Below are 10565 nucleotides of genomic sequence, written 5' to 3'. Positions count from 1 at the left end.
CACCCCCAGGAGTGCAAACGTGGATCTTGTGGCATCTCTGCTGGGATGGAGTTTAGGTGTGTCTGGGGTAAAAGGGCTGGAGGAAAGGAAGAATGGGAGCTTTCAGGTTAACATAACCTTCCAGTGACCTGCTTCTCAACCACATGGCTGAATTCTTTCTTCAGCTGCCAAATATTTAAACCCATTTTATTAACCAAAGCTACTCCTACACACGAAGTATTTCTCTTTCTGTTCTACTGATGAGAGACTGAAGGGTGGTCTGATCTGGGGTCATTGGGGGCACTGGCATCAGAAGCCAGTCATCTGTTGCCATGGCAACTTTGGTGACATCAGCCCCCTGTGCCTCAGCCTGAGAGACATAGGCTCACAGACACATCCACTTCAGGGAGGTGCTGTTTGTCCTTCTTGTGGAATCGGCTAGGTGGCCATGCTTAAAGACATGCTTTCCACCTTCACAAACATTCAGTGTCGACCTTTCTCAGTGACCTTGAAATCTTGGTTACAATGACGTTGGGTTCCCTCTTCTCTTGCCTCCACCTCAGGCAAACAGTTGTGGTGACAAATTCCCACACACAGGAAAGTACACAAACATCAGTGCACCAAACATGCCCATTCTAAGCCACACAGTTATTACAAACGTCAGAGGTTATGGCTGTCATTTGATAGGAGATTTGGTACACAGACAGATGCTTGAATGATTTATCTGCAATTGCCTCATTTGAAATTGCAATCAGCTGTACTATCAAAGTTCTTAAATAATGTAACTAGTCATTCAAAACCCCTGTGTAGCATTTCTGGAATTCAGATGATCCATGAATTTTATTACCTACTTTACATATCTATACATTTCCTCAAAACTGAACATGGCTGCCTTCCCATATTTTTGAGTGAGAATTTTGAGTGGTGACACAGGGCATGAAACTGTGATGTTATCATAATTGATATAGCGTGGAGGACTGCACAAAGGAGAAAAGTGAATTTTCTTCTAGATTCATTTTTTGATATAATGGGCTTACAAAATATACTTAAAATAGTTTACTGCTTTGTGAAAAGTTGTTATAGTATAGCTTCTTAAAGGCAATGGGTTTGGGAATTTTTATTTATTATATTTTCAAAAATATAATAACATTATATAATACTTTGCAGATTTTTTTGTACATGTACTTCAATTTAATTTAGAAATAATCTCGCCAGTAGGTGTTCCTACTGCTTCCATTTTTTTCAAAAGGAAATGGAGTTCGAGTGATGGGTGACTCAGCCAGAGTCACAAACAAGAATTTCAGTTTCATTTGATAGTGTGCTTTCCCTGCAGTCCACACCATTAGTTGGGCTTTACCCATACAAGGAAGGGGCTCACCATCTCTCTGTGAGCCAGGGTATCCTTCTCACTTGCCTGAAGGACTTTGACTTAGATTTCAAGGCACTCCAGTGGGGGTTGAAGATGTGGTGCAGCATGCTTCTTGTGAGTGTGCATGTGTGTGAGTCTGTGAGCATGTGTGTGTGGGGGGCAAGTGTGTAAGCATCTGTGAGTGTGTGTGCATGAGTGTGAGCATGTGATCCTGTGTGTTCCTGTGTGCGCTGGAGATTGATTTCTATACATGTTAGGCAAATATTTGACCACTAAGTTATATTTTAAATAACTTCCTCCACAATATACTTCAAATGAAATATTTTTGCAATAGTACTATTTATAACAAAATGCCAATAACAAAAATAAGAACATCGAGTGTACTAGATTTGGCCTATAAACTCTGATGAGAGCACACGCTTCAAGTTGTTTTCCAGTTTCTTCCAAAGGAGATTTTCAGTGGATCTGCAGAGGTCCTTGAGTCTGTACTCCAAGCATCCTGGAGTTCTGTTCCCTAGCCAAAGGATGTGCTATTTTATTGTATTATAAGGACTATTATTTATTTATCTATCTATCTATCTGTCTGTCTGTCTGTCTGTCTGTCTGTCTGCCTGCCTGCCTGCCTGTCTGTTTATTGTGAGGGAGTTGGGAAGGTCCCGTGTGTGTGCATGCCTGGGTGCATGAGGAGGCTAGCATTTGACCCTGGGGTGTCTTTTTGCGTTGCTTCTCCACTTTATCTTTTGAGATAGGATCTCTAACTGAATCTGGAGCTCAATGATTGGCTAGATTAGCTGATCCATGAGCTCCGGAACCTTTCTGTTTCTCCCTCTGGGTTTTTGTGGGTCTTGACAGTGTTGGTGCTTGTGCATGTACAGAAGGGGCTTTCCCCACTGAGCAAGCTCCCCAGGTCCATGTTGAAAGTTTTAAAATGAGCTGGAGGTGGTCGCATCTGAAGGGCCTGATCTAGTCACTAGCACTGCTGGGAGGAGGGGTGCTCGCTTTGGTTCTTAATCCCTGGCTATCTGTAAAATTATGAAAGCTTCTAAGAAAGGAATCTTGTTAATTCCATCTGTCACATTTCTATAAAATAGATGCAGACTGGGCTGCATTTCTGATAATGAGTGTACATAATTGATACCCAGTAGGGTTGTCCAATTCTGAGACTAGCAATTCTTCTTTGTAAGTTTGAAAGTGCTCCCAAGTCAATTATTAAAATTAGACATTTAATATTAGAAACATTATGAATGATTAAAGAATCCTATCATAGAGGATCACACAATCCTTGATTCTGTTGGTATTAAATGTCCCTAATAGGCACTGAATTGCAGGGGGGGGGTGCTATGGGCTACTCAGAGCTGGGGATAAGAACTGGGGTTATTTGGGAGTGGTGGAAGTGCTATAATTTGATAGTAGTCATTATTGCACAACAGAATATACTGAAGTCCACTGAACTGTATACTTAAAGCAAGTGAACTCTAGTCTATATTCATTTTATCTCAATAAGGCAATTATCTTAAAAATTAGAAATGAGCAGCAATACAGAAAAAACACAAATATTGAAGATTTGGTTTGGAGCTGAAAACCAGCTTAGCTGTGATATCAGAGTCAGGATTTCTTCCCACCAGCATGGTCCACCCCAGGAGTAAACAGACCCCCCCCAGAGTATTTTACAGAAAAACATTCTGTCTATAAACTGTTAGACCAACAGATAAAAGTGTAAACATCAAGGTTTACTGGAAACGAATTCACACATAGTTCTAAAAGAGGTTTTTTATTTTATTTTAGTTTGCCTAAGGCATTGTGCAAATATATTTTAGAGTCCTAAATGAGATTTCTCCTCTCTTGTCTTCCTGCCTACAGTGAGGAAATGCATTTTCGGCAGCTCACGCTCATTTTTTCATTTTATTAAGAACAAGTGGCAGGTAGGCTTCAGGAATTCTGAGGAACTGAAACCATGGATAGATAAGCTTACCTTCAGTCAATCAAGTTCAACATGATGTGGGTAACTGCAAGGATGGAGGAAAATCTACTTAGCATGTTCTCTTTGTCTCGATGTGAACGGGCTGGCCAGCCTATTTTTATCAAACATTCCCTCCTTTCTTCACTCTGAGACTCGAGGAATTTCAGAAGAACTTCAACCAGTGTTTAGTGATTTTATATAAGAGGAGCTGAAGTAGCCTGAAAAATATTTGTGTAGAAGAAAATCTTCATTGGTAGCAGATATTTTGTCTTCTCCTCACCTGAGATAAGACAACCTTATGAACAGGCTTACAGGCAAGTGAACCCTGGGCACGTTCTGTGGGAAATGCTTTTGCAGGAGCCTGAGGAATAAAGGACTTTACTATGCTAGCCAGATTGGTTTCATTTAAGAGTGCACGTGACAATAAACGAACATGTGGAAATCAGATCTGAAGATGTAACTTAGTGGTAGGGCACCAGCCTAACATGCTCGTGGTTCTGGGTTAAGTAGCCAGCACCGCAGAAACAAAAGAAAGCAAAAAAGTTGAAATTGCTAATGTTCTAGGTGGTGGCCATCTCACTGTCAAGCGAGGTTTCACAGGTATGGGCTAGGAGATGTTCCACAGCACTGAGGCGTAGCGAATGTTTGCCAGCTGCCTGTAAACACCTAACTTGTTTTTTCTGCCTCAAAAAGAAGGATATCCCTAAAGTTAATTGTGTTAATTTTTCTGTTTGGAAACATTTGTTAGAAGATAAAATGAGACTCCTTGTAACATTAAGTAATAAGTCTTACCATTCATTTTGAAATATGAAAGTTGCCATCCTCCTCCTCCTATATAGTAGTATGTCCGAATAAGAATGAAGAATTTTCACTCATCTTGGTTTTTATATGAGCATCCATTTTGCAGAACTTAGCCATTTTTACTTTGTTCCAGGGGGAAATAATCTAGCTACCTGAAAAAAATTGCCTTCCATCCATCCTTCTTCCTTCCTTCCTTCCTTCCTTCCTTCCTTCCTTCCTTCCTTCCTTCCTTCCTTCCTCTCTCCATCCCTCTCTCCCCCCTTTCTTTCAGAGACAGGATTTCTATATACGGCCCTGGCTGTCCTGGAACTTGTTCTGTTCACCAGATTGACCTCGAACTCAGACATCTGCCTGCCTCTGCCTCCCGAGTGCTGGGACTAATGGCGTGCATCACCAGATCTCTTGGTGAATGGTTTGTGTTTTTCCACTTTAACTTATTTCTCTAAAATAAGATAATACAAAAAGAATTCTCTACCTTCTTTAGGCTGTAGAATCGCTACTCTAAACAGAACACCATTATGAGTGAGATTTAAAACCCAAAGACAGACCACCTGTATAGTTCTCAAACCAACAAACAGGTCATCATAAACACTTGGCCTGGAGTGATTTGTACTGCTGTAAACATGTGTACAATTATTACACTCTGTATTTCCTTTCCTGATTTCAGAAAGTTAATTAGTAGAAGATAGTTTAACAGTTCTTGTCTTCTATTCTGATGTTATTTAAACTTCTTAAGAAACGTTATACTAACTTCAGAAGACATTGCCTCATAATACTGTCTGATAATATATTTGAATCAAGAAGATTGAGTGTCTGCAAAACAAATGTCTATGGTATAATATCAGCTTATTAAATACCAACATATTCTTATTTATAGCCCAACTTGAATTGGGAATCAGAATTTTCTATCATTGCCAGATCATTAAACTTTACCTTGAGTGGGTTCTGAAATTGAAAGCAATTGTTTATCCTATGAATTTGCTTCAAAGTATTAGTCAGTAGAAAGTATTCCCCCAAGATATCTAATAAAATATTGTATTTTACCAAATATTAATTCCATTTGAAATAAAGATGATTTATCTCAGTAAAGAAAGAACTTTGAATTGTAGAATGTAGTCAGTTTGGGCTGCTTTATTGAATCAGATCAAACACAGGCTCCTTGCCCATCTACGTGGACATGCTAAGCTGGCTCCAACACTGATTTGTGGAGCCCATTATGGACTTTACAAAGTGTTCAAGGTTGCTTTTCCAGTCACTCAGCCAGAATCGATAAATCTCTCGCCTGGCTTGTGCTGTACACGCTGTGCTGGTTAATCATGTATGTACAAGGCATAGCACATGAGGCTTAGAGTTTGCTGATGGGAGCCAATTTTTAACTACCACACTGCTGAGAACTGAAAACAAAGGGAAATGGCTTCTGCCTACCATGAAGATGCGCTGTCAACTAAGAACCACAAGTAATTCTGCTGGCTAGTTTCCAGGGCCAGCAATGGAGAAAAGGAGGGGAGAAAGCATCTTCTGAAGTTGTGCTGAGGAGCCACAATATCTAGAGAATCTTTAATAGTGCCAGCAAGTGCCCAATGAGAAATGGGGAAACAGCTCCACAAACCCCAACATGGACCCCAGGCTTGCATATGCACATTGAGATGTTTTCTGAAGACCAAGCACTAAACCTGTCATCTGTGGTAAGTGGAGAAAAGCTGTAGCCAAAGAGAGTAGACTCTCTCTCATCCTGGCTCATTTTTCTTTTCTCTGGATGATGCTATTTATATTATGATCTGAAATTGGAGGTAATGGTGAGTCATATCATGTACTTCAGAGGTGTTTAGTCAACCAAATTCTGCCCAAGGCCACTGAAGATGCTGTTTCAGGTGTCAAAAGTGGGGTCCTCCTGCCTACCCAGATCTGTCTTGCACCTATAGCTCAGTCGCTTGTATGACATTGGGGTAATCCACTTGCTTCTTCCTGTATAAAATAGGGTGTGCATTATATGTGGTTTTTTTGGGGGGTGGGGGGTCCAGTGCTGTAGGTAGCCCTCCAAGTGCATGGCAAGCCCTCTACCACTCAGTCCAGTCCAGTCCTAGATGACTCTTAAGTACCATTCAGCTTTTGTGTGCTCTAATCAATCTCTGCATGGCAAGGACATTTCAAACATTCTCATTTTTTAAAAGTAAATGCAGAACATATTTTAAAGTTTTCTAGTACTAGGCTCAATATTATGTCCTGGTATCTTCATTTTTACCTAGCATGCAAGGAATTCTCACCCAGATAGCTCATTAGACCAGTCATGGGAAAGCCTGACCCTGGACTTTCCACTAAGAAAATCATGCATGTGTTTGCATATCTATCTGCATAATGTATTTATATCTGCATTATTTATTTATTTGGCAGCATTGAGACTAGAAGTGAGGGCCCTGTGAATGCACGGAGCTACAATCCCAGCCTAAGACTCTGTGAATGAGTTTACTGAGGGTATTGTTAATTTTCAGCATGAAAATCAAAGCTTTTGCATTGAGTAAATTAACAAATATAACAGACAATCTATTTAGGAGGAATGAGGGTCAGAGTTGAGGAGAATTTCCACAACTTAGTCACTCCTTCATGCTCTTCTGTAAAATAAACAAAAGAAGGAGTGATGTTTCTCTCCTTAACTTTACTGGGAAATTTTACAGCCACTAAGCATTTCAACTGTAAGTACCATAATAACCTGACATTTATTCAACCTAAACATGAATAATTGCATATGCTCTAATACCATGGAGCATTGAATATGCCTCTTTTCTGATTGTGCCTTTTTTTTCTTTTTCTTTTCTTTCTTTTTCTATCTTTCTTTTTCTTTCTTTCCTTTTTTCCCCGTTTTGGTTTTTCCAGACGGGGTTTCTCTATGTAGCCCTGGCTGCCCTGGAACTCACTCTATAGACCAGGCTGAACTCAGACTCAGAGATATGCCTACCTCTGCCTCCTGAGTTCTGGGATTAAAAGCACATCACCATGGCTGCCCCATTCTATAGCTATTTTTAATTGAAGTTACAATTTAATGATGGTGAGTCATTTTTCTTTTTAAAAATGTTTTTATAGACTTATTTTGTTACTTGTGTGTGTGAGGGGGGTGTTTTGCCTGCCTGTATGTCTGTGCACTACGTGAGTGCCTAGTGCCCTCAGAGGGCATCAGATACCCTGGAACTGGAGTTACAGATGGTTGTGAACTGCCATGTGGGTGCTAGGAATTGAACCTGGGCCCTCTGCAAGAGCAGCAAGTGCTCTTAACTACAGAGCCATCCTCCTAGGTCCCTAGAACAGTTCTTATTGAGATTTAGTTCACATTTTATAGAATTCATTTTAAAGTGTCCACTTCAGTGGCTTCCATTGTATTCCCACATGTACATCTGTCACCACCATAAGTGATAAACTATTCCATCATCTGCCAAAGACGTTTATAGTCACTCAAAGTTACCTTAAACCTTACCGTTGAACTGACTTCTGACCTCTGCTTTTGTCTACTGTCAACACTTCACACAAATGAGACCAGACCTGGTCCTTTGTGGCTGCGTTCTCTCAGCAGTGTTTCCAAGACTGATGTGTGTTGTTAACCTGGACCTACTTCATATTGTCAATGATTCAATAATATTCCTTCGTATGAATATGGCACATTTTATTTACTTTTCATCAATGGATATGCCATTCAGCAAACAGTTCAGTTGTCTCTAGTTGGGGCTACTACAGATAAAGCTACTTTGAACATTTATGCGCAAGTTTCTTGTACACATTACACTTTCAAGTTCCTTAGGGTGGAAACGCTGGGCCATATAATGACTCTGTAACCATCTGAGCAGCATCTAGACTGTTTTTCAAAGCAGCTGCAGTATTATAAATGTACTAGCCATACATTTGGGTTTGGGTTCTCCAAATCCTCATTGGTATTTACTGCTACTTGTTTTGTTTATGCCTGTGTTTATTCCTTTTTTTTGTTTTTGCCTGTTTGTTTTGTTTTTGAGATGGGGTCTTTCACATAGTTCTAACTGTCCTGGAACTCACTATGTAGACTAGGCTAGCCTCCAGTGCTGAGATGAAAGGCATGTGCCACCACACCCAGCTATCTAACATTTAAAGAGTAGGTCTGATAGCATTAAATGGGCTTCCCATGTTGAGCGGCTGTTAGTCTCTGCACATTAGACAGCATCTCCCAGCCCCTGCTTCCCAGCTGGAGCAAGCCGCTTTCTATTTTCTATCTCTGTGAACTGGATTACCTTATATGAATGGAATCACATAGTATTCGCCCTTTATGAATGGCTAGTTTCATTTAGCACAGCATTCCCCAGACTCATGCACGCTGCATAGTGTCAGGATTCCTTTCCTTTAAAGGCTGAATAATATTCCAAAATGCTGTTTCAAAAGATTTATGTTGTAGGTGACCATATGTACCCAAGGTAAGCAGTTAAAAAAATACCATGTAGTATCCTGAGTGTCTTTCTTATGATTGGTGGTTTTTCCGTTCTCACTGCACACAGAGGCAGTGGGTGCTAACAGGAGCTATAACTTGAAGACTTCTGTGTTTATCATCATCATTACCAGCATTCAACGAGCTTCATAAAGCACAAACACGTGCATAAAAAGGCTTGTGAAAAACACGTGAGCTTCTGAGTTGCCAATAGGTGGCGCTAGCCATTTAGTCAGCCTAGCATTGGTTTCTAGTGTCCTCAGAGTAATAACTATACAACTCTCCCACTGGAAAGACAAACCACCTTTAGAAAAAACACAGATGAGCTAAAACGACCTCTTTCCTCATCCCAATGCGGTTAGATTCAAATCGACAGTCCACAAGACAGTTCAGCTGACATCAACAGGGACATGGTTCCAGGATGGAATTGTCCCAACACTGGAGAGAGAACCCTCTGTCCTGCCCATGCTGTCCGTCTGTCCTGTCCGTGCTGTCTGTCTGTCCTGTCCATGCTGTCTGTCTGTCCTGTCCATGCTGTCTGTCTATCCTGTCCGTGCTGTCTGTCCTGTCCCTGCTGTCTCTCTCTCTGTCCTGTCCGTGCTGTCCATCGTCTGTCCTGTCCATACTGTCCGTTTGTCTTATCCGTGCTGTCTGTCTGTCCTGTCCATACTGTCTGTCTTCCCTGTCCGTGTTGTCTGTCTCTCCTGTCCATATTGTCTCTTTGTCCTGTCCATGCTGTCTCTCTGTCCTGTCCCTGCCGTCTGTCTGTCCTGTCCGTGTTGTCCCTCGTGGTCACAGATACATCACTTCCCTCTTGGATCTACCTAAGGAAAAAAAGTATCTGGGAACACTGGAGGATTCTTAGTATTTTCATTAATTCTTGCAAGAAAATGGAATTACAGAAGGGAAGGCTCTACTGGCTCCAGGTAGGTTGTTGTCGACAAAACATAAGGTGAAGAGTGAGACAGAAATGCATAATACGTGTATCTCTTGTGTTACCGTAACACAAGTGTCAGTCAGTCTCAATCCCTGGTAAATTAAATTATGTAAGTGTGTGTGTGTGTGTGTGTGTGTGTGTGTGTGTGTGTGTGTGTGTACGTAATTGATTGTTATGTTGAGAACTGGGATAATTTCAAAACTGATTTACTTTCACAATTTACACATTAAAGTAATACTATATATTGAACATAATGGCTTGACTCTGCTTTATTTTTATTTGTGTTTTTATACCACAGAGAGATTGTAATTAGGCAAATAAACACAATGTCATTATTTAGTGCAAGCAAAGAAACAGAAATCCAATTTGGAAGACAAAATTGGGACTTGTAATAATATGATTTTTTTATATTAGTTCAAACTAGAATGGTTTCATGCTATATAAAAATCCTTAAATTGTTTGTGGTACCAGGTACTTAAGATAGTGGTGGTGAGCCAGGCAGTGGTGGCGCACGCCTTTAATCCCAGCACTGGGAGGCAGAGGCAGGTGGATCTCTGTGAGTTCGAGGCCAGCCTGGCCTACTGAGTGAGTTCCAGGAAAGGCACAAAGCTACACAGAGAAACCCTGTCTCGAAAAAACAAAAACAAAAAACAAAACAAAAAGATAGTGGTGGTGAAAGTTAACATGTACAACCAGAATTATCAGTGCGAATGGATGCTCAAGTTTCATGGCCCCTTTCAATCTGGGAAGCCGATGGTGACAGTGTGTATTGAAGTTGTTGTAACTGTCTCGGGTTTTTATTTTTATATTTGTCTCCAAGTTTTATTATATAATAAAAGGTAAAAGAAATCTCAATAATTGGCAACATTTAGAAAGCCCCCTACTTCCTCTCCACAGAACACTGCTCACTCCTCAGTGACTTGACTTGTTGCAGAGCAACTGAGTCTTCTACAGGAATTCCATTAAACGTGGTTTAATTTTGTTGTCTTTCATAATGTTCTCAGGGTGAACAGTTAGGGGCTGGTGAGAGGCCGTAAAGCCAATGACCCTCCCCATCTCATGTGTGCACTCAACTCTTTTC

This window comes from Peromyscus eremicus, chromosome 2, assembly GCF_949786415.1.
Source record: "Peromyscus eremicus chromosome 2, PerEre_H2_v1, whole genome shotgun sequence".
Lineage (NCBI taxonomy): Eukaryota > Metazoa > Chordata > Mammalia > Rodentia > Cricetidae > Peromyscus > Peromyscus eremicus.
The sequence above is the reverse complement of the archived record's forward strand: the minus strand, read 5'-3'. Positions refer to the sequence as shown.